Source organism: Macaca mulatta, chromosome 7, assembly GCF_049350105.2.
Source record: "Macaca mulatta isolate MMU2019108-1 chromosome 7, T2T-MMU8v2.0, whole genome shotgun sequence".
Lineage (NCBI taxonomy): Eukaryota > Metazoa > Chordata > Mammalia > Primates > Cercopithecidae > Macaca > Macaca mulatta.
Window position 1 is genome coordinate 5,060,098 of NC_133412.1, and position 21,847 is coordinate 5,081,944.

Consider the following 21,847-nt stretch of genomic DNA (forward strand, 5'->3'; position numbering starts at 1 on the left):
CAGTTGCTTCCGCTCTCTTACCTGGGAAATAAGTTGGGCTTCCTTTACATGAACAAAAGGAAGATCTTTCTTGAATGCAGACAAACATGTTTCCAGGACTACTTTGCAGGAACAGTTTCTGAGAGGGACCACAACTCCTCAAAAACTGTGCTTTTCAGGCCATGAAGGAATGCACCTGCAGCCTCATGAATTCCCTGGGTGAACCTCAAGCAAACTCTGCTCACCTGCTTAATGTCAATCTTCTTTAACCGTGGCTACATCTGAAGCCTTCACAAAGCTGAATTTGCAGCTTCAGTTCTGTTGATTCTGGGTCAGATCTGATCCTGCATGAACATGAGCCTGTCAGAAGAGCCTTGGCCAAGTGGAATATTATGGCTGTCCTTGAATATTTGCCACTTCCAGAATTTTTGAGTATTACACCAGACAATTCATGGACTGTCATTGACCCATCAGAAAAACGTGCTGAAGTGGATGGAAAATATCATACACCTGCAGGACATACTCTTTCAATCATTATCTACTTGGAAGGGTATTACACCTGGGTAACTCTCTGAAACAAACCTTTAACAACAGCTGACTTAAAACACAGACAGAAAGCAATAGCCATCCAAATGCTGCCTGAGCTTCGCTTTGCTGCTGGGACTTAAGATTTTGGAGGCAGTTTGGTCCAGTCATTCTCAAACTGTAATAAACACACAAAACACTGAAAGTATTATTAACACGTGATTCTCAATCCATAGGTCTGGGATTGAGTGTATGCCTCTGTGCACGCCCCCTGCCCGCCCGCTCATGTTCTCCCTTACTCCCCAGCCCTTGAAGGGGTTTGAGTGTATAAAGCACTCATTCACATATTGAAACTGGGCTTCAACTCTGCTCCCTCCTCAGATTTGGCACACTACTGTAATTTTCTCTAAACCAGGTTAGTGAACCCGAATCCCACTTCTCTCAACGTGCATTCCTCAGACCAATTCTGGCACTTGTTAGAAATGCAAATTCTTATGCCGCAAACCAAACCCTGACAATTAGAAACCTGGGATGGAGCTTGCACAGTTTAACAAGCCCCCAGGTGATACTAATGCCCACTCAAGTGAGGAAACAACTGCCCTTGCCAGAGGGATATACTAGAACAAAGTAGAACCACTGGAGAAAAGCAAACACTATATCCAAAAAATGGGGAAATTAAATTATGCAGTTAAATTGTAATTAAAATGAACATGGCTTGAGCAATACAACACGTTTCTGATTCAGAAAAAACGTTTTATAAGCATTTATAACAGAGGAGTCATGGACTAGACAGGGTTGGCAGGTAAGGAGGAAGAGGCTGGAGATATGTAACATTTCTACTTACATAAGAGAAGGTAGCTTCAGCCACTGGTAAAACGGGCAGCAAAAATCTGTAGAGGAGATTCTGGTGGAAGAGTATGTTCAGGGAATGTTGCCTTCTAAGTTCCACTTATATATACTGAGGCTGAGAATTGAAAAGAGAAGATACATCAGGTCATTCAAAATACAAGTGCATGTATCTAGAAGTTATGTAAAACGTGCTTTGTGTTCCATGAAAAGGGGAGATACAGATGCGCCAGAGGAATATTTTATAAAAACGTAGTTTTCTGTACACTGACAAAGATTCTTTGCTTGATCAAACTTTAGTCAGGCACCTGAACCTTCTCTGGTCCGTGCACTTCCCTTGTGAAATCCAGCTTTAGCAAGAACCTCCTTACTTTTGATATCTGATCTCCCTTAATATCTTACCAGGTTCAGGGGCCCGGCGAGGTGGCTCACGCCTGTAGTCCCAGCACTTTGGGAGGCCGAGACCATCCTGGCTAACACGGTGAAGCCCCGTCTCTACTGAAAATACAAAAAATTAGCCGGGCGTGTTGGCGCGTGTCTGTAATCCCAGCCACTCCGGAGGCTGAGGCAGGAGAATGGCGTGAACCCGGGAGGCGGAGCTTGCAGTGAGCTGAGATCGCGCCACTGCACTCCAGCCTGGGGGAGAGAGTGAGACTCCGTCTCAAAAAAACAAAACCAAACAAACAAACAAAAATATCTTACCAGGTTCATCATCCTGCACCATTCCCCCAAGTGCTGTTTGATCACCCTGGCCTGTCTTCAGCAAAAATCCTTTTAGGCTGGTTTCGCCATAATCCCCCTAACCTTTGAGGTTTCTCCTCGGTAAATTTCCATTCACAGACCTCCCAGCCTGCTCTTTGGTTATAAACTCCCACTTGCCCAGGCTGTATTCAGAGTTAGCCCAATCTCTACCTGCAGAGGTCCCTGTATCTATCACCATGGTGACCCTTACCTTGCTTTAACAAGCATAATTGAATAATTTTTTTTTTTTTTTTTTGAGACGGAGTCTCGCTCTGTCGCCCAGGCTGGAGTGCAGTGGTGCAATCTTGGCTCACTGCAAGCTCCGCCTCCCGGGTTCACACCGTTATCCTGCCTCAGCCTCCTGAGTAGCTGGGACCACAGGCACCCGTCACCACGCCCGGCTAATTTGTTGTATTTTTAGTAGAAACGGGGTTTCACCTTGTTAGCCAGGATGGTCTCGATCTCCTGACCTCGTGATCCACCTGCCTTGGCCTCCCAAAGTGCTGGAATTACAGGCATGAGCCACCGCGCCCGGCAACTGAATAATTTTTTAATGCACACACATAAAATAAACCAAACAGCTATATGTTTTATTTATTTTTTTTTACGTTATATGTTATATATATATGTTTGCACATGTATGTTATGCAAAATCCATACCATCTTTTAAGATAAAATATGTGGTACTGTGGCAAATTTGCTGTGCTTCTCTGGCCTCTGTCCATTAGAAACATTTTGCTAGAAAAGTGACAGGATAGAATCAAAAGCAAATTCAATATACACATATGCACACACAGATATGTACTTTATAAGAGGAGTCTCATTAAAATAAATTCTACCCTCAAACTTACTGAAAAATATTTAAAGTATTTTGAAAATCTATTAAAGACAACACAATATTTTAAAAGGCACGTGAACAAATTTGCCCATAAATTTTTGTAACCATAAAATTCATGTAAAACGATGTTTGTATTGTTCTACATAAAACCAAGTGCTCTCTTTAGGTCACATTTGTAAAGCCAGAACTAAAAGAAAAAAGTCTAAAATTAATAAGGGAAAGTAGGATCCTTTAAAATCTTATTTTATAGGGTCCATTGTTAAGACTGTAGAGGAACATTTATGTTTTTTAAAAAACTAAATCCACAACATAAACATTAGAGAACATAAAAAACAAATACGGAACACGGGCTTCCCGCGGCCGCGGAAAATAACCCTGAGGAGCAGCACCAACACCCTCACTGCGCACTGCGGTGCAGACCAGGGCGGGTTTGGCCCCTGCGAGCGGCCACTGGCCCCGACACGTCACCTTCCCAGAATACCCAGGGGCGAGCCGGCCGCGCTGAAATGATGGCGTATTTCCTGCAGGCTGCTGCAATAGTGGCGGGTAGGAGGAAAGCTCCCTCATTTTCACCAGGTGGTAGGCATGGAACATCCCCTGAAACCTTATGCAGTCATCTTGGTTTTTCTTCCCTAGCCTCAAAAAATACTTCAAAACTACTAAATTCCTCCTTCAGGAGAGTCTAGGAATAGGAGTTTCAAAATAATTAAGACAACATAACATTTACTATAAAACATACATCCATGTAAAAAGCATTTGATCCAGAAGGAACTAAATCATTGATGGAGAAAAAAATGACATCATAGATCTCAAAGGAAATGTTAGTTTCTTCTATTCCTACTTACCTGGAAATTTATGGCCTTTAAAAGCTGATTCTGAGAGGTGAAGCCAGCAGGACTTCCTGGGTCGGGTGGGGACCTGGAGAACTTTTCTGTCTTACAAGAGGTTTGTAAAATGCACCAATCAGTGCTGTGTAAAAACGCACCAACTGATGCTCTGTAGCTAGCTAGAGGTTTGTAAAATGGACCAATCAGCACTCTGTAAAATGGACCAGTCAGCACTCTGTAAAATGACCAATCAGCAGGATATGGGCGGGGACAAATAAGGGAATAAAAGCTGGCCACTCCACCCCAACCACCACGGGCAACCTGCTGTGGTTCCCTTTCATGCTGTGGAAGTTTTGTTCTTTCCATCTTCACAATAAATCTTGTTGCTGCTCACTCTTCAGGTCTGTGCCACCTTTAAGAGTTACAACACTCACTGCTAAGGTTCAGAAGGTTCTCAGCTCATTCCTGAAGTCAGTGAGACCACAAACCGACCAGACACAATTCTCAATTAAAATTTCAAATGTGCATACTACTTCCTGAACAAACGCTGCCACCTAATTTAATACTGTTACCATTCTATGATCTACCTATAATCCATGTACACATATACTATGAAGCATATGTAGAAACAAACACCAATGTATGTATGTATATATATATTTTCTTTTTTTCTAGAGACGAGGTCTGGTTCTATCACATGGCCTGGAGTGCAGTGTTACAATCACTGCTCACTGAAAACTTGAGTTTCTGGGCTCAAGTGATCCTCCTGCCTTAGCCTCCTAAGTAACTGGGAATACAGGCTGAGTCACTAAGCTTATGTACCTATCTGATCTCTCTCAATATCTCTCTGTCCCTTCCCCTCACTTTCCCCCAAGTTTTTAAATTTTTTCACCTTGAAACATTAACCCACATTGCTCCTTAAAAGAATAAGTCACCCAAGGCCAGATGCGGTGGCTCATGCCTGTAATCCCAGCACTTTGGGAGGCCAATGTGGGTGGATAACAAGGTCAGGAGCTTGAGACCAACCTGGCCAATGTAGTGAAACCCCATCTCTACTAAAAATACAAAAATTAGCTGGGTGTGGTGGCGGGTGCCTGTAATCCTAGGTACTCGGGAGGCTGAGGCAGGAGAATCACTTGAATCCGGGAATCAGAGGTTGCAGTGAGCCGAGATTGCGCCATTGCACTCTAGCCTGGGCAGCAGAGTGAGACTCCATCTCAAAAAAAAAAAAAAAGTCAACCTGGCCAAAAAATCCCACAATGTGTGTTTATAATCGGATGTATATCACTGATTATTCAAGGAATAAAAAACTATAGAACTAGCTGAATATCATTCCTAAATTTGTCACAAGGAGTTTTATAATTTTGGAATTATTCCCTGCCACCCCTTAAAATTTTTATAATAGCAACATTCTTCTATAATTACATAGATTTTTTTTTTTTTTTTTTTTTTTTTTTTTTTTTTTTTGAGACTGAGTCTGGCTCTGTCGCCCAGGCTGGAGTGCAGTGGCCGGATCTCAGCTCACTGCAAGCTCCGCCTCCCCGGTTTACACCATTCTCCTGCCTCAGCCTCCGGAGTAGCTGGGACCACAGGCGCCCGCCACCTCGCCCGGCTAGTTTTTTGTATTTTTTAGTAGAGACGGGGTTTCACCGTGTTAGCCAGGATGGTCTCGATCTCCTGACCTTGTGATCCGCCCGTCTCAGCCTCCCAAAGTGCTGGGATTACAGGCTTGAGCCACCGTGCCCGGCTAATTACATAGATTTTTAAAAAGTCAAATTACAAATAAAAAGGCAAGGAATTTATAGTTTTGGGAACAATTTGTTATATTGTCAGGCTTATGTTGTATAATGCAACAAATAAAAGTTTATGCTATATTTTTGTAAGATGAAATCAGAACATCAACACTAGGAAAACAGATTGATTGGAAAATAACGTCAAGTTGGAAGAGAGCTCCGTTGGAGAAAAGGGAGCATAATGCATACAGGAGGGATAACAAAGTTTCTCTGCTTAACCAAAATTTACTCAGGCTTCTCCTCCACCCATCTGTGGACCTCATTATAAAATCTAGTTTTAACATGGAAGCCTGTTTATCAAGAACTCTCTTCTCAGCCAGGCAAGGTGGCTCACCCCTGTAATCCCAGCACCTTGGGAGGCCGAGGTGGGCAGAACACGAGGTCCATGGCGAAAACAAAAGGTTGGTGGAAGAAATAGGCAAGAGGATAGGGGTAACATGTCCCACATAACTTCAAACCCAACAAGGCCAACAAAATTTAATCTTGAGGTGTGAGAATCAGCTTTTTTGATTCTACCTCTCACCTTACAGAGACACTGGGGTAGGGCTTAGGTTCCCAAGCCTCCAGGGGACTCTGCTGCCATGACTGCTGGAGTCAGCCCACGCCACAGTTCTGCAGGTTGTAGTCAGGTGTCTATGTCTACCACAGGTTGGAATTATGCACTAGTGAATCATAGGTCTGGGTCTGGGAACTCAGGGGTGGTCCTGCCCACATGGCTCAACTGAGTATTGCCCTAGTGAGGGCACTCTGTGGTGGCCCCAACCCAACAGTTCTGCTGGACATTGCCCTGGTGGGAACTATCTATGGCAGCCCTGCCCCTATAGCAGTTCTCTGATTGGGCCCTGAGGCATTCTTCAAGGCTTCCTCGGAAATTAGGTGGAGAAAGCCATGCCTTCACAGCTGTAGATTTAGCATGCCGGCAGTTAGCACCGCATGGGAGCTGCCCCATGTTTGGCTCCTTGTGTTTTCCAGAGGAGTGATCTGAGCTGTACCTGGGCCCACTTGAACCACAGATGGGGAAGCTGGGGAACGCTTCGCTTGACTTCAGGGAGGAGATACATGAGGCAGCATAGTCACTGAGCCCCAAGTTCCCACAGGCATCCTGGGTTTCACTGGGACCCTGGGATCCTTCCTTAAAACTGTTATTCCCTCAAGGACCTGGCACTTGAGTCTGTGATGGTTGTGGCATCCTCAGTGTTCTCTGAAATGTCTTCAGGGTCACCCTCCCATTGTGTTAATGAATAGTATCTGGTGTCCTAGTCATACTAACCTCCTTATCAAACGGTCAGTTGGCCACACAGTTGGTTTTCTCTCCTGAACACATTTTAAAAATTCTTCACAAGGCCAGGCTGTTAATTTTCCAAATCTTTATGTTCAACTTCCCTTTAAAAATAATTTTCTTTGGCCCTTTCCGGCAGGGACGACCTACCCATGAGAACACGTCTCTTGCAAAGGATCTCCTTCATCCCTCTCCAGAAGAGGAGAAGAGGAAACACAAGAAGAAACGCCTGGTGCAGAGCCCCAATTCCTACTTCATGGATGTGAAATCCCCAGGATGCTATAAAATCACCACGGTCCTTAGCCGTGCACAAACGGTAGTTTTGTGTGTTGGCTGCTGCACTGTCCTCTGCCAGCCTACAGGAGGAAAAGCAAGGCTTACAGAAGGATGTTCCTTTAGGAGGAAGCAGCACTAAAAGCACTCTGAATCAAGATTAGTGAGAAACCATCTCAATAAACACATTTTGGATAAAATAATAATAATCATCATCATCATCATCTTTGGCCAGGCGAGGTGGCTCACACCTGTAGTCCCAGCACTTTGGGAGGCCGAGGTTGGTGAGTCACAAGGTCAGGAGTTCGAGACCAGCCTGGCCAATATGATGAAACCCCATCGCTACTAAAAATACAAAAATTAGCTGGGCATGGTGGCAGGCACCTGTAATCTCAGCTGCTTGGGAGGCTGAGTCAGGAGAATCACTTGAGCCCAGGAGGCAGAAGTTGCAGTGAGCCAAGATCATGCCATCGCACTCCTGCCTGGGCAACAGAGCAAGACTCCATCTCAATAATAATAATAATAATAATAATAATCTTTTTTTTTAAGATGGGGACTCACTCTGTTGCCCAGACTGTAGTATGATCATAGCTCATTGCAGCCTCGACCTCCTGTGCTCAAGCAACCCATCCCGGCTGATCTGTTTCCCTTCTGATTATAAGTTCTATCTTTTTTTTTTTTTTTTTTTTTTGAGACGGAGTTTTGCTCTGTCGCCCAGGCTGGAGTGCAGTAGTGTGATCTCAGCTCACTGCAAGCTCCACCTCCCGGGTTCACGCCATTCTCCTGCCTTAACCTCCCGAGTAGCTGGGACTACAGGTGCCCGCCACCATGCCCAGCTAAGGTTTTGTATTTTTAGTAGAGACGGGGTTTCACCCTGTTAGCCAGGATGGTCTCTATCTTCTGACCTCATGATCCGCCCACCTCAGCCTCCCAAAGTGCTGGGATTACAGGCGTGAACCACCATGCCCGGCCTATAAATTCTATCTTTAACTTGACTTTCTCTTCTCACAGTTTACTATAAGCATTTAAGAGAAGCCATGCAGTACCCTGAAAACTTGGCTTAGAGATTTCTTCTGCCAAATATCCTAGTTCATTGCTCTTACATTCTACCCTCCAAAAACTACTAAGACACAGAAATACCTCCACCAAGTTTGTGGCAGGCAGGCTCCCATTAGCAACAAGAACAGTCTGTTTCCACTGACCTTCTATTATAATTCTAATCAATGTATAATGTAAACATTAAAGAACTGGAGAAACTGTTGTCTGAGCGTAACGGCTGGAACATTAAAATAAACCCACTAAGTCCTCGCTTGGGCTTTCATAGCCTAAAGTCTGGTTGAATAATAAAAGCATTTTACACATATACCTTGTTCTAGGTACCCACTTAAGATTAAAAAGCTTTCCAAGACTCTAAAGAAAGATTTCCAGACCCTAGGTCCTACTTAAAGATAAGACATAGATTGAAGGAAACGCTCCTCTTTGGAGATGCAATTCCACTCGTAGCATGGAGCTTAGAATGTATATAAGCACTAAAAAAACTTGTAACTTTGCATTGGTATGGCAAATTACTCCGGCCTTCTCCCTGTAACCAGCTGCAGAAATAAACTCCCTTCTTTCCCAGACCTTGTTCTTTCCAGGAACAAATCCTCCACCGTTTTGTAACAAGGATGGCTTTTCCTCTAGTTTCCAATAAGATATTCCTTATTTCCATCTAGGACTTCATCAGAATGGCCTTTACTGTCTATATTGTTTCCAACATTCTGTTCACAACCAGCTAGATAATCTCAAAGATGGAGGCTTTCTCTATGGCTTTTCATCTTCTTCTGAAACCTCACCAGAATCGCCTTAATGCATGGCAAACTAGGCTTCTTCTAGCATGCACTTCCAAACTCTCCTCCAGCCTCTACCCATTACCCAGCTCCAAAGCAGCCTCTACATTTTTAGGTATTTGTTATAGCAACACTGCCACTTCTCAGTACCAATTTCTATCTTAGTCAATTGTGCTGCTAAGCATAATATCTGAGACTAGGAAATCTATAAAGAACAGAAATTTGTTTCTCACAGTTCTGGAAATCCAATTATGTCAATCCAATTATTATGCCATCAAGTCACTGGCATAATTGGTTAATTGGTGTCTGGTAAGGGACGCTCTGTGCTTTCTTTCTTTTTTTTTTGAAATGGAGTTTGACTCTGTTGCCCAGGCTGGAGTGCAGTGGTGCAATCTTGGCTCACTGCAACCTCCACCTCCGGGGTTCAAGTGATCAAGTGATGCTCCTGCCTCAGCCTCCTAAATAGCTGGGATTATAGATGCCCACCACAATGCCCAGTTAATTTTTGTATTTTTAGTAGAGACAGGGCTTCACTATGTTGGCCAGGCTGCTTTCAAACTCCTGACATCGTGATCCACCCACCTCGGCCTCCCAAAATGCTGGGATTACAAGCCTGAGCCACCATGCCTGGCCTACTCTGTGCTTTCAAGGTAGTGTCTTGGCCAGGCGTGGTGGCTCATGCCTGTAGGGCCAGCATTTTGGGAGGCCAAGGTGGGAGGATCACTTGAGCCCGGGAGCTTAAGACCAGCCTGGGCAACATACAATTGCACTGAAGATTACATTTCAACATGAATTTTATTTTATTTTTTATTTTTATTTTATTTTATTCATTTTTTTTGAGACAGAGTCTCGCTCTGTCGCCCAGGCTGGAGTGCAGCGGCGCGATCTCAGCTCACTGCAAGCTCCTCCTCCTGGGTTCACGCCATTCTCCTGCCTCAGCCTCCAGAGTAGCTGGGCCTACAGGCGCCCGCCACCGCACCTGGCTAATTTTTTTTGTATTTTTAGTAGAGATGGGGTTTCACCGTGTTAGCCAGGATGGTCTTGAAATCCTGACCTTGTGATCCGCCTGCCTCACCCTCCCAAAGTGCTGGGATTACAGGCGTGAGCCATCGCGCCCGGCCTCAACATGAATTTTTGAGAGGTCACCATCATTCGAACCACAGCAGTGGGGATTATTCCCTGGATACTTGCCTGTATAGACTCTTTCTCTAAAGCCAAAACTTTGGGTTAACCACTTTTCAGACACTAGGAAACCAAAATTCTCAATTTACAGTCATATCTGTGGCATCCCTATTAGGAAGTTGCCAACTGTAGCTAATGAATGTATCTAAATACATATAAAATCAAAGAATGAATGTGCCATTAAGTATCCTCAACATCTAGCCCCAGCATATACTTTCAGACTGATTCAGGTAAATGAAATAATCTCTATCTGTAGTTCTGAGAGGTGAAGCCAGCTGGGCTTCTGGGTCTGTGGGGACTTGGAGAACTTTTCTGTCTAGCTAAAGGATTGTAAACACAAGGATCAGCCCTCTGCATCTAGCTAAAGGTTTGTAAATGCACCAATCAGCACTCTGTAAAAACGGACCAATCAGCGCTCTGTAAAATGGACCAATGAGCAGGACATGGGTGGGGCCAAATAAGGGAATAAAAGCTGGCCACGGGCGCCAGCAGCATCCCCTGGGGTTTCTTTCCCACCTGTGGAAGCTTTGTTCTTTTGCTTTTAACAATAAATCTTGCTGCTGCTCACTCTTTGGGTCCGCATTACCTTTATGAACTGTAACACTCACCACGAAGGTCTGCAGCTTCACTCCTGAAGCCAGCAAGACCACGAAATCACCGGGAGGAATGAACAACTCTGGACTTGCCACCTTTAAGAGCTGTAACACTCACTGCAAAGGTCTGTGGCTTCACTACTGAAGTCAGTGAGACCACGAACCCACCGGGAGGAACGACCAACTCCAGACACATCTGAACATCTGAAGGAACAAACTTCGGACACACCATCTTTAAGAACTGTTAACACTCACTGCAAGGGTCCGTGGCTTCATTCTTGAAGCCTGAGAGATCAAGAACCCACTGGAAGGAACCAATTCCGGACACAGTTCCTGAAATATTTTGTCATCTGTTCATACTTAGTTTCCTTCCTGGCACAAAAATCCATTTTTTCTTCCCTGATATATTTTTCTTTTTCTTTTTTTTGAGATGGAGTCTTGCTCTGTTGCCCAGTCTGGAGTGCAGTGGCACAATCTTGGCTCACTGCAAGCTCCACCTCCTGGGTTAATGCCATTCTCCTACCTCAGCCTCCTGAGTAGCTGGGACTACAGGTGCCCGCCACCATGCCTGGCTAATTTTTTGTATTTTTAGTAGAGACGGGGTTTCGTGTTAGCCAGGATGGTCTTGATCTCCTGACCTTGTGATCCGCCCGCCTTGGCCTCCCAATGTGCTGGGATTACAGGCGTGAGCCACCACACCCAGTCTCCCTGATATATTTTTCTTTAGCTACTACAACTACTATTTGCATCTAGTTATAATTTTCTTCCTCCAGATAGCATTCCCTAACCACTTCAATTTCAACCACATTCCTATACATCTGAAATTCCCCAGTAGAGTGCATAGTCTAAATCACAAATTTTCTATTCAGAATTAGTTGCTTATTTGTCTGAATTCCCAATTCACATATGCCCCAAGTGCAGGAAGAAAGCTGAATCTTTCATTCTCCTATCCATCTACTACATGCAAGAAAGAACGTGATCACTCAAATTTTGTTCACAAAAATGCAATGGAAATGCTATTTCCATTTTCTCCTCCCGAAATTAGGAACAATTCAGCATTTATGGAATACCATTCTTGACGTCCAAAAATAATATTAGATCTTGTCTTACAATTCCTCAGTTTCCCTCATTTGCGTAGAAGTAAAAGAACTTCAGTCTTGCTTATCTGTTCCTCCTCGTTTCTTCCTCCACAACCCCATTTACAACTCTATGAACAGATCATTCTGATTCCTTTGTAATTAGTGTGCCATGTCCCTTCTCACCTCATTACACTTGTGAATTTCTCTGATTTACATGTCCTTTCCTTCCTATGTTCTGTGCACTTGAAATCTGAATTTGCCCTTGAAAATTTAACTCAGTCATTATTTTACCTCAGAAACTGATGTTGACTCCTTATGTTGTTTAAAGATAGTCAATCTTCATTATTGTCAGGTTACCTATTCGCAAATATGCCCACTCACTAAAGTTTATGTGTAACTTCAAAATCAATACCTGCGGTACCTTTGTGGTCATGCACAGAGTGGCAACAATTTTGTCACCAATTGAGCATATTCCCAGGTAAGCTAGAACAAGATGACATCCTTCTTTTTTGTCTCAGTCATACAAACAAGTGTTCTTTTCATGGTCCGTGCAGTACCGCACCGCATCTGTGAATTGACTTAGGATTGAAAGCTAGGTAGGCATCTGTTGAACATCTGACTACCAGACCCGGAACTTTTCTTCATATAGAGATCAAACGATACTCTTAAGTACACGTCTCGGCTATTTCATTCTAGGGACCCTGTGATTAGTTAGCTACCACCAAAGTCTTCTGTTTGCCAAAACGTTCTGATGACTGGTACATCCTCCTCTGGCCTTTAAAACAAATTGTACATCCTGTCTTTGGCAAAGTTGTCCCATGAGCAAGATGTTTGAGTCATTTTCCTCTACATAAGACAGCACAATCAATCTTTATTTTTTCGTTTTGTTTTTTAAGACAGGGTCTGTCTCTATTGCCCAGGCTGGACTGCAGTTGCATGATCAGAGCTCACTGCAGCCTCAACCTCCAAGGCTCAAGTGATTCTCTGGCCTAGTCCCCCAAGTAGCTGGTACTACAGGTGCACACCACTGTCCCTGGCTAATTTATTTATTTTTTGTAGATACAAGGTCTCATTAGGTTGCCCAAACCGGTCTTAAATTTATGGACTCATGTTATCTTCCCTCCTTGGCCTCCAAAGTGCTGGGATTATAGGTGTGAGCCACATGCCCACAGCACGATAAATCTTGAATCACCAGTAATAGCACTGAGGTTAATTAACCCAATCTACTGTTATATTTTGTCCTCCTTAGTATAACGACCTTAGAATGCTCTTCCAACCTTCCCCAGGTTTCTTCCAACACATGTTACAATTTCTTTGCATGTAGCTGTTTCCTACAGGTCATAGTGTGTACCTGTCCCTTAGGAATAGGTTGATATTCAGCCCTAGTTATGGGGTCTAGTCATGCTACTAGCAAAAATTAATGATTTGTGGGGGACTTGAAGAAAAACGGGCATCCCCTTTAATGGTATCTAACCCAGCTTTTGTGCAGAGGAAAGATGCTTTCTTCAAACAATAGAGAGAAGCTACTCCCACTGCTAAGAAAGGCTCAGCCTGACTTTCTGTTTCCAGATTGTCAGTTTCAACCGAGTCTAAACAGATTCCCCCATTCCAAGTTTCAGGATCTCATTCTTGGTTTTGATGTTCAACAATATCAGCCCTGCAGCTACAAGAAATGAGTTTCCTTCATAGTCGCCATGGAAGTTCTCAGGTTTTCAAACCGTGGCTTGAACTGAGAATTGAGGAACCTAAGCTTGTTATTTTCTCTTCATAATCATTCAAGGACCCTCAACTGAACCCATTCCACCCCACAGTCCTTACAGTTATCTTGACTACCATAACATTCAGTGCAGCAGTCACTTGGACTCCCAAGGCATGTGTTTCAGTTGGCACTTTGTCACAATCAACCACAGGTCATTGCTTAATTGTGATACCACTGCATGTCATAGTTACTAGTATCCCATTGCACCTAAATTGGCAAGGAGCTGCAGAATGTGCTCAAACATAAAGGAATGACCAACACAACTTCCCAGACTCATCTCTGTGGAACTGTCTCGGAACAACGCCAGTATTAATTCTTTCAGGGAGGGTCCGATCAGCAGGCAGACAAAGCACAAGAATTTGAGGAGGGAGTGTTTGAAATGGACATTTGTTTACTGTAAGTGGATTGCAATCCAGAGCTTGTTAGAGGGTACACAGAATGGTCACAGTGTGTGGCACCAGTGGAACTTTCCAGAAATCTTCCCGCTTAGATGCCAGGGAAAGGTGTTCACAGGTAGGTGTCTCATTGGAAGCACTACACTAGAAACCACCTGAGGGTAGGGGATATGGGAAGTGACTGACAACCAGTGCTGCTGACTGTCATGCATTGTGGGAGCCTGATGCTAGAAAAGCCATTGTTGCCGCAGGATTGCCCATGCATACTGTAGAAACCTAGTGCTGGAGAAAGGCATGCATGCTATGGGAAACTGTTGAGACCACAGTGGAATCAGAAAGGAAAATCTCTTTTTATAATGTCCAACCACCTTCAACTACTGACAAAGCTTACTGTTGCAACACCATATATATATATATGTGTGTGTGTGTATATATATATATATATATATTTTTTTTTTTTTTTTTGAAATGGAGTCTTGCTCAGTCACCCAGGCTGGAGTGCAGTGGCACAATCGGCTCACTGCAAGCTCTGCCTCCCAGGTTCCTGCCGTTCTCCTGCCTCAGCCTCCCAAGTAGCTGGGACTACAGGCACCCGCCACCATGCCTGGATAATTTTTTGTGTGTATTTTTAGTACAGATGGGGTTTCACCATGTTAGCCAGGATCGTCTCGATCTCCTGACCTCGTGATCCACCTGCCTTGGCCTCCCAAAGTGCTGGGATTACAGGCGTGAGCCACCGCGCCCAGCCAACACAATATATTCTTAAGGGTATCTGACTCAATTTTCAAAGAGCAGGCAATGAATAATTAATTCGGATCTAAAAGGCAACAGTTTATTAATTGGCATACAGTTCTTCTAATTAAAGGAATAATAAAAAATTAAAACATATCTTCAAACATAGTGATGGTATTTGCAATATTTTAAATAGATCATTGATTTTTCCATTGACGTTTGTAATAGAAAATGTTGGGGGAAAAGCTGAGTGTTGGGAGAGAAGCTGGGGCAGGGCTTGCATGTCTGACATAAAGTAAGAGTCTTGGAACATGTCCAGGGTCTAAAACCCCTTGTGGCCTTTGGAACATGTCTAGACGTGCTGGCTCCTTGCTTCTAGCACTCCCATTATCTCAAGTGGCCATATGTTTCAAAGAAAATGCTAAACCGTCACAGCTGTAGCTCATTTGCTTGATACACCGCCTCCTTTCAACCCCCACATCCTCACCACCTGTTTCTTTGTTTGATCACCAATAAACAGCGTGGGCTTCCAGAGCTTAGGGCATTTGCAGCCTCCATACTAGCGTTGGCCCCTGGTCCCACTTTCTCTCTTACCTTGTCTTTTCTTATTCCTTTGACTCCGCTGGACTTCGTCACCCCACGGCCTGCTCCGATCACCCCAACAGGAAATACTTAATTTTGATTCATACATTAAAGACAGATTAAATTGATAGTTGAGTTTGTAATAACACATTTTCCACCTGAACTCTGAGCTTCTTTCCTCATACACAATTCAAACTGGTTCATCGCTTTACACTTTCAATATATACTTTTTTGTTTGTTTGTTTGAGAAGGAGTCTCGCTCTGTTGCCCAGGCTGGAGAGCAGTGGTACGATCTTGGCTCACTGCAAGCTCTGCTTCCCGGGTTCATGCCATTCTCCTGCCTCAGCCTCCCGAGTAGCTGGGACTACAGGCGCCCGCCACCACACCCGGCTAATTTTTTGTATTTTTTAGTAGAGACGGGGTTTCACCATGTTAGCCAGGATGGTCTTGATCTCCTGACCTCGTGATATGCCTGTCTCGGCCTCCCAAAGTGCTGGGATTACAGGCGTGAGCCACCACACCTGGCCGTTTTTGTTTTTTTTTTTTTTTTAAGAAATAGTCTCACTCTGTCGCCAGGATGGAGTGCAGTGGTGCGATCTTGACTCACTGCAACCTCTGCCTCCCGGGTTCAAGTGATTTTCCTGCCTCAGTCTCCCGAGTAGCTAGGACTTCAGGAGCCCGCCACCACACCCAGCTAATTTTTGTATTTTTAGTAGAGCTGGGGTTTCACCATATTGGGCAGGATGGTCTCGATCTCATGATCTTCCTGCCTCGGCCTCCCGAAGTGCTAGGGTTACAGGCATAAGCCACCACACCTAGCTCAATACATATGACTTATGTGCCAATGAGGTTGGATGAAATGACCTACATGATGTGAACTGATGAAAACAAACTATTTGTTTAAAAAGCTTGCATTTTTGCTCAGAAATGTTTGTCTCTGGTTTTTTTTTTTTTTTTTTCCAGGTGCTTCTGCTACAAGACTCCTACGTGTTAGGATTTTTGCCCTGCAGTGTTAGCAGTCCAACAGAGTAACTGCCATTGACAAGAGGGAATTTAGATACCATTCAGCAAGAAAATGCTCTTGTAGTGCCTATCTGATTTTCCTAACACTAAAGGGAAGACAGAGTGTAGTTCCACATATTTAGCAACTTTTTTAATTTGTGTATTAATACATTAATACAGGGTGTAGTAGTTGATTCCCAGGCTGCTAATAAAGACATATCTGAGACTGGGTAATTGATAAAGAGTTTTTTGTTTTGTTTTGTTTTGTTTTTTTGAGACTGTCGCCCAGGCTGGAGTGCAGTCGTGCGATCTCAGCTCACTGTAAGCTCCACTTCCCGGGTTCACACCATTCTCCTGCCTCGGCCTCCCAAGTAGCTGGGACTACAGGCGCCTGCCACCACGCCCGGCTAATTTTTGAATTTTTTAGTAGAGACGGGGTTTCACCGTGTTAGCCAGGATGGTCTCGATCTCCTGACCTTGTGATCCACCCACCTTGGCCTCCCAAAGTGCTGGGATTACAGGTGTGAGCCACCACGCCCGGCCAAGAAAGAGGTGTAATGGACTCACAGTTCCACATGGCTGGGAAGGCCTCACCATCACGGAGGGAAGCAAAGGCACATTTTACTGGTGGCAGGCAAGAGCGCCTGTGCAGGAGAACTCCCATTTATAAAATCATCAGATCTCATGAGACTTATTCACTACCAAGAGAACAACATAGGGGAAACCACTCCCCATAATTCAATTATCTCCACCTGGCCCCACCCTTGACACATGGGATTATTATAATTCAAGGTGCGATTCGGGTGGGACACAGCTAAACCATATCACAAGGTCTCACTTTGTCATCCATGCTGGAGTGCAGTGGTGTGATCATAGCTCACTGTAACCACGAACTCCTGGGCTAAAGAGATCTTCCCATTCAGCCTCCAGAATAGCTAGGACTACAAGCACACACCACCACACTCGGCTAATTGTTTAATTTTGTAGAGTCTTGCTACGTTTCTCAGGCTAGTCTCAAACTCCTGGCCTCAAGTGATTCCCCCCACCTTGGTTTCCCCAGATGCTGGGGTTACAGGTGTGAGCCACCACATCCAGCCAATTTAGCAGTTTAAAACAATGTAAATATATTGTCTCCATTCCTGTGGGTCAGTAGGCACAAGTTAGCTGGGTTTTCGGGTGAAATATTTCACAGGGATGCAATCAAGGTGTCAGTGGCCTGTATTACGTTTTTTGTTTGTTTGCTTTTTTGTAAGAGTCTGGCTCTCACTCAAGCTGGAGTGAAGTGGGGTGATTCTGACTCACTGCAACCTCTGCCTCTCGGACCCAAACCATCCTTCCACCTCAGCCTTCTGAATAGCTAGGACTACAGGTGCATGCCACTGTGCCCGGATACCTTTTGTATTTTATTGTAGAGATGAAGTTTCACCATGTTGCCCAGGCTGGTCTTAAACTCCTGGGCTCAAGCGATCTACCCACCTCAGCCTCCCAAAGTGATGGGATTACAGGCATGAGTCACTGTGCCCAGACTCTGTGTTACTTTCTAAGCTCATTTGCTTGTTGGCAGAATTCATTTTCCAATGGCTGTAGAATTCATGGCAGCTTGCTTCTTCAAAGGCAACAATGAAGAGACCGAGTCTTTTCTATTTTGCCTGACATCAGGGAAGGCCTAGGAGCCATTTTCAATGGCTCATCTGATAAGGGGAGGTTCACATAGGCTACTCTGCCTTTTAATGAACTCAAAGTCAACTGATTACTTTAATTACATCTGCATTATATCTTCACTTTTGACATTTAACATAGTATAAACACAGTAACGATATCCTTTGCCACATGCTATTGGCAGGCTCTTCCCACACCCAAGGAAACGGGATTGCATAAGAGAGTGACTAATTGTGGGTCACCCTAAGGTGCTTCCACTACTGTCACCATGCTTCAGTCACCATCTACTGTACTTTAGGGCCACATCCTATCTCCCATCAGACCAGCTGGTAATTTCATGCTTCATCAAGTTTTTCCTGTTCTAACTTGGGTGGCAATTTTGCTCAGCTAAGGATATACCTAGAAAGAACTTATGTGTTGTGTGTGTCTTTAACTTCTACCTAACAGCTTGCCCATGCAAGTAGAACTCAACATGAATCTTTCATAGCTGAATTATTATTAATATTATGTCTTAAGGTCTTACATGGGAATAACACCTTTAATACAAACATAGTCCAAATCTGGCTTGAAAGACCTTGTTCTCATACCTTCCTTTCCATGTGCATCGCTGTGACTATGTGGTGTTCTGCAAATAGAAAGTCTGTCTTGTCATTCCTACCCTTGGCTTACGGCTCTGCTGGAGCAGAGGATATTCAGGAAGGCCAAGAGTAGATGTAAACAAATCTTCAATGTATGGACAAAGGATAAATTGCTACAGGGCTGGGAGAGAATGCAGAGTAACACAAAGACAGTACCTTTGTGGGCCGGGCGCGGTGGCTCAAGCCTGTAATCCCAGCACTTTGGGAGGCCGAGACGGGTGGATCACGAGGTCAGGAGATCGAGACCATCCTGGCTAACCCAGGTGAAACCCCGTCTCTACTAAAAAATACAAAAAAACTAGCCGGGCGAGGTGGCGGACGCCTGTAGTCCCAGCTACTCGGGAGGCTGAGGCAGGAGAATGGCGTGAACCCGGGAGGCGGAGCTTGCAGTGAGCTGAGATCCGGCCACTGCACTCCAGCCTGGGCGACAGAGCGAGACTCCGTCTCAAAGAAAAAAAAAAAAAAAGACAGTACCTTTGTAATGGCAGAATGTTTTCATATTGAGGTGTCTTGTTTATACAGTTTAGCATTCTTATCTCATGGGCCAGATATGTAACTGAGAAATGGGTGTTAAATGACCAGCAGCCATCAATTTCCAATACCAAATGCCACCTTTCAGCTTGACCAGATATGTGATAGCAATTTTAATTCTCTTTTTGACTCAATCATTCAAAATTAAATGTTTGAGGTTAATCAATTTTAAGATAGTCATAGGGAATGTGCTGTCCTCATGTGTGTGTGTGTGTGTGTGTGTGTGTGTGTGTATTTTTTCCATAATGCTCTGACAATATGTTCAGGACATGCTACCCCAAAGTATGGAAACTTGGCATAATTAACATTTTAAGCTGAAGGAATTTTAGAAACCAAATGTGTAGGAAGGACTTTCTCACCTTTCCCTGAAACAGGTCATAAAACCTAGAAAGGGCTTTTTGACCTTCTTCTGCTGAAGCAAGTAACAAAACCCTCCTATGAAAGGTGCCATGCTTTACCCAGAAGAAAAGATCTCCATCTCTGAAGACACAGGGACACTGAATAAATAGCCCTTGCTGTTTTCCCCCGTTTATTATAGTTAGCTGACACCTTTTGGTCCCATTACATTTCTCCATGACCCTTCACTCTTCATCAAACCAGCAAAAAAATACTCAGGTTTAACTGTTTCTTTTAGGCTTTGTTTTCCTGTGAAGATTCATGTCACATAAAACATACAGTAAATCAACTTGCATGCTTTACTCTCATTAATCTGTCCTTATTACAGGGGTACAAGAAAGGAATGAGAAGGGTAGAAGTTTCTGGCAATGAGAAGGGGACAGGTGGGACACTTCACTCTGGAGTCTGAGGTGGGATTCTGGAAAACAGACACAAGCCTGCGCAAGGTGAGAATTGTCACCAAAGTCAGCTCTCCCAGATCTCTGTTAGTAGTTCCTGGTCAAGAGAAGAAAGTAAAACCTCCTTGTCCCTTATTTCCCCAATGCAGATGGATAGGAAAGAAATTACAAAATTCGTTATCTAGATTGTGACTAGTTTGGTTTCGTGGTGCCTATTGGTTATCTTTCCTTTCCTCCCAGGAGCAGCTACTGCTTTTCTGTTTCTGTCATTTTGTGTCAAGAATCTGTGTCAAGTTTTCCACTTGACGGGACATACAAGTCGTTGGTTCTTGTGTGTGCAGACAGCCAACCACCAGGCTGGGGGGCTGTGGGAATACAGCTGGACAGACACGTGGGTTGCAACCCATTTGCAGCTAACATCTACTGCCAGCTCTCAGGGGGATTATCTAGGCCTGCCTTTCTTTTGGCTACCTTTGAGAATGGTGTGCCATCTTCAGAGGGCTACATTTTTTTCACCCTCTTTGAAGATGCCTCTGCATTTATGGGTAACTCATAAAAGTCTTATGGATTTGGTTTTTTTCCTTTTTCCTTCATTTTTTCTTTTCTTATTTTTTACCTTTCTCCACCTCTTTTCTCTTTTTCTTTTTGTCATGCCAGACACATAATGATGTCATAACAAAGACTGAGGGAGGCACATCTCACACATGAATATGAAAACCCTATCACCATATCAATAAAGAACCATGAAAGAATCTATGGATTTTGGTTCCAAGTCTCTTGTAATGGGTACATTTTTTTTTTTTTAAATGGGACTGTGCTATCAGGAATATTTACCTTTTCTCTTGACCAAAACCTGATAAGATATTTGAAAAAATTTATATATGTTTGAGATGGTGTCTTGCTGTGTCACCCAGGCTGGAGTGCAGTGGTACAATCACAGCTCACTGCAGCCTTGACCTCCTGGGCTCAGGCGATCCTCTTACCTCAGCCTCCTGAGTAGCAGGGACTACAGGAGTATGCCACCACACCCAGCTAATTTTGTCTATTTTTAGTAAAGATGAGGTCTCACTATGTTGCCCAGGCTGGTGTGGCACTCCTGGGCTCAACCAATGCTACTGCCTAGGTTCCCAATGTGCTGGGATTACAGGCATGAGCCACAGCACCTAGCCTGAAAGGACTTTTTAAGACCTCTATGATCAATAGTTGTCCTAATGGGAAGCTGATAGTTACAGACTAAAAGGAACAACTGTCTTTTTTTCTTTCTGTTTTTTTTTTTTTTTTAAGACAGAGTCTTACTCTGTCGCCCAGGCTGGAGTGCAGTGGCTTGATTTTGGCTCACAGAAACCTCTGCCTCCCAGATTCAGGGGATTCTCCTGCCTCAGCCTCCCAAATAGCTGGGATTACAGGTGTGCACCTCTACGCCCGGCTAACTTTTGTATTTTTAGTAGAGATGGGGTTTTGCCATGTTGGTCAGTCTGGTCTTGAACTCCTGACCTCAGGTGATCCACCTGTCTCGGCCTCCCAAAGTGCTGGGATTACAGGCGTGAGCTGCCACACCCAGCCAATAGGAACAATTTTCTTAAGGCCTCTCTGTTCTCTCCTTTTGATCCTGATCTTCCCATGAAACTTATCAGTTGACAAAAACCCTTTTCTTGAACCTCTGTTGGCTATATGCTTTCACAACTCTGCTTACCTCCCTCTTTTTGGCATGATTTTGTTAAGGATATTTATTTATTTATTTATTTTTGAGATGGAGCTCACTCTGTCGCCTAGGCTGGAGTACAGTGGCGCTATCTTGGCTTACTGCAGCTTCCACCTCCCACCTGGAAGGTGGGATTCTCCTGCCTCAGCCTCCTGAGTAGCTGGGATTACAGGCATGTGCCACCACACCCAGCTAATTTTTGTATTTTTAGTAGAGATGGGGTTTCACCATGTTGGCCAGGCTGCTCTCAAACTCCTGACTTCAAGTGA

At 44.1% G+C, this 21,847-nt stretch overlaps 1 long non-coding RNA gene, 1 other non-coding gene and 1 pseudogene across 3 annotated transcripts in view; 1 reads left to right on the forward strand and 2 right to left on the reverse strand.

Moving 5' to 3' along the window:
• Positions 1–219: 219 nt before the first annotated feature.
• The window catches only part of LOC144329817 (uncharacterized), a 59,514-nt gene continuing 37,886 nt past the window's right edge, over positions 220–21,847 (reverse strand). The window contains exons 3-4 of the long non-coding RNA XR_013395454.1: positions 1,349–1,468; positions 220–323 (exon numbers count right to left, since the gene is read on the reverse strand). This is a non-coding gene — a long non-coding RNA (uncharacterized LOC144329817). The remainder of the gene's footprint in view (positions 324–1,348; positions 1,469–21,847) is intronic.
• LOC106999080 (small ribosomal subunit protein eS27 pseudogene) lies at positions 6,905–7,293 on the forward strand (annotated as a pseudogene). The gene has a single exon (XR_013395453.1). The product of XR_013395453.1 is annotated as a small ribosomal subunit protein eS27 pseudogene (transcript).
• LOC114680065 (small nucleolar RNA U13) lies at positions 20,528–20,629 on the reverse strand. The gene has a single exon (XR_003732136.1). It is a non-coding gene; the product is annotated as a small nucleolar RNA U13 (small nucleolar RNA).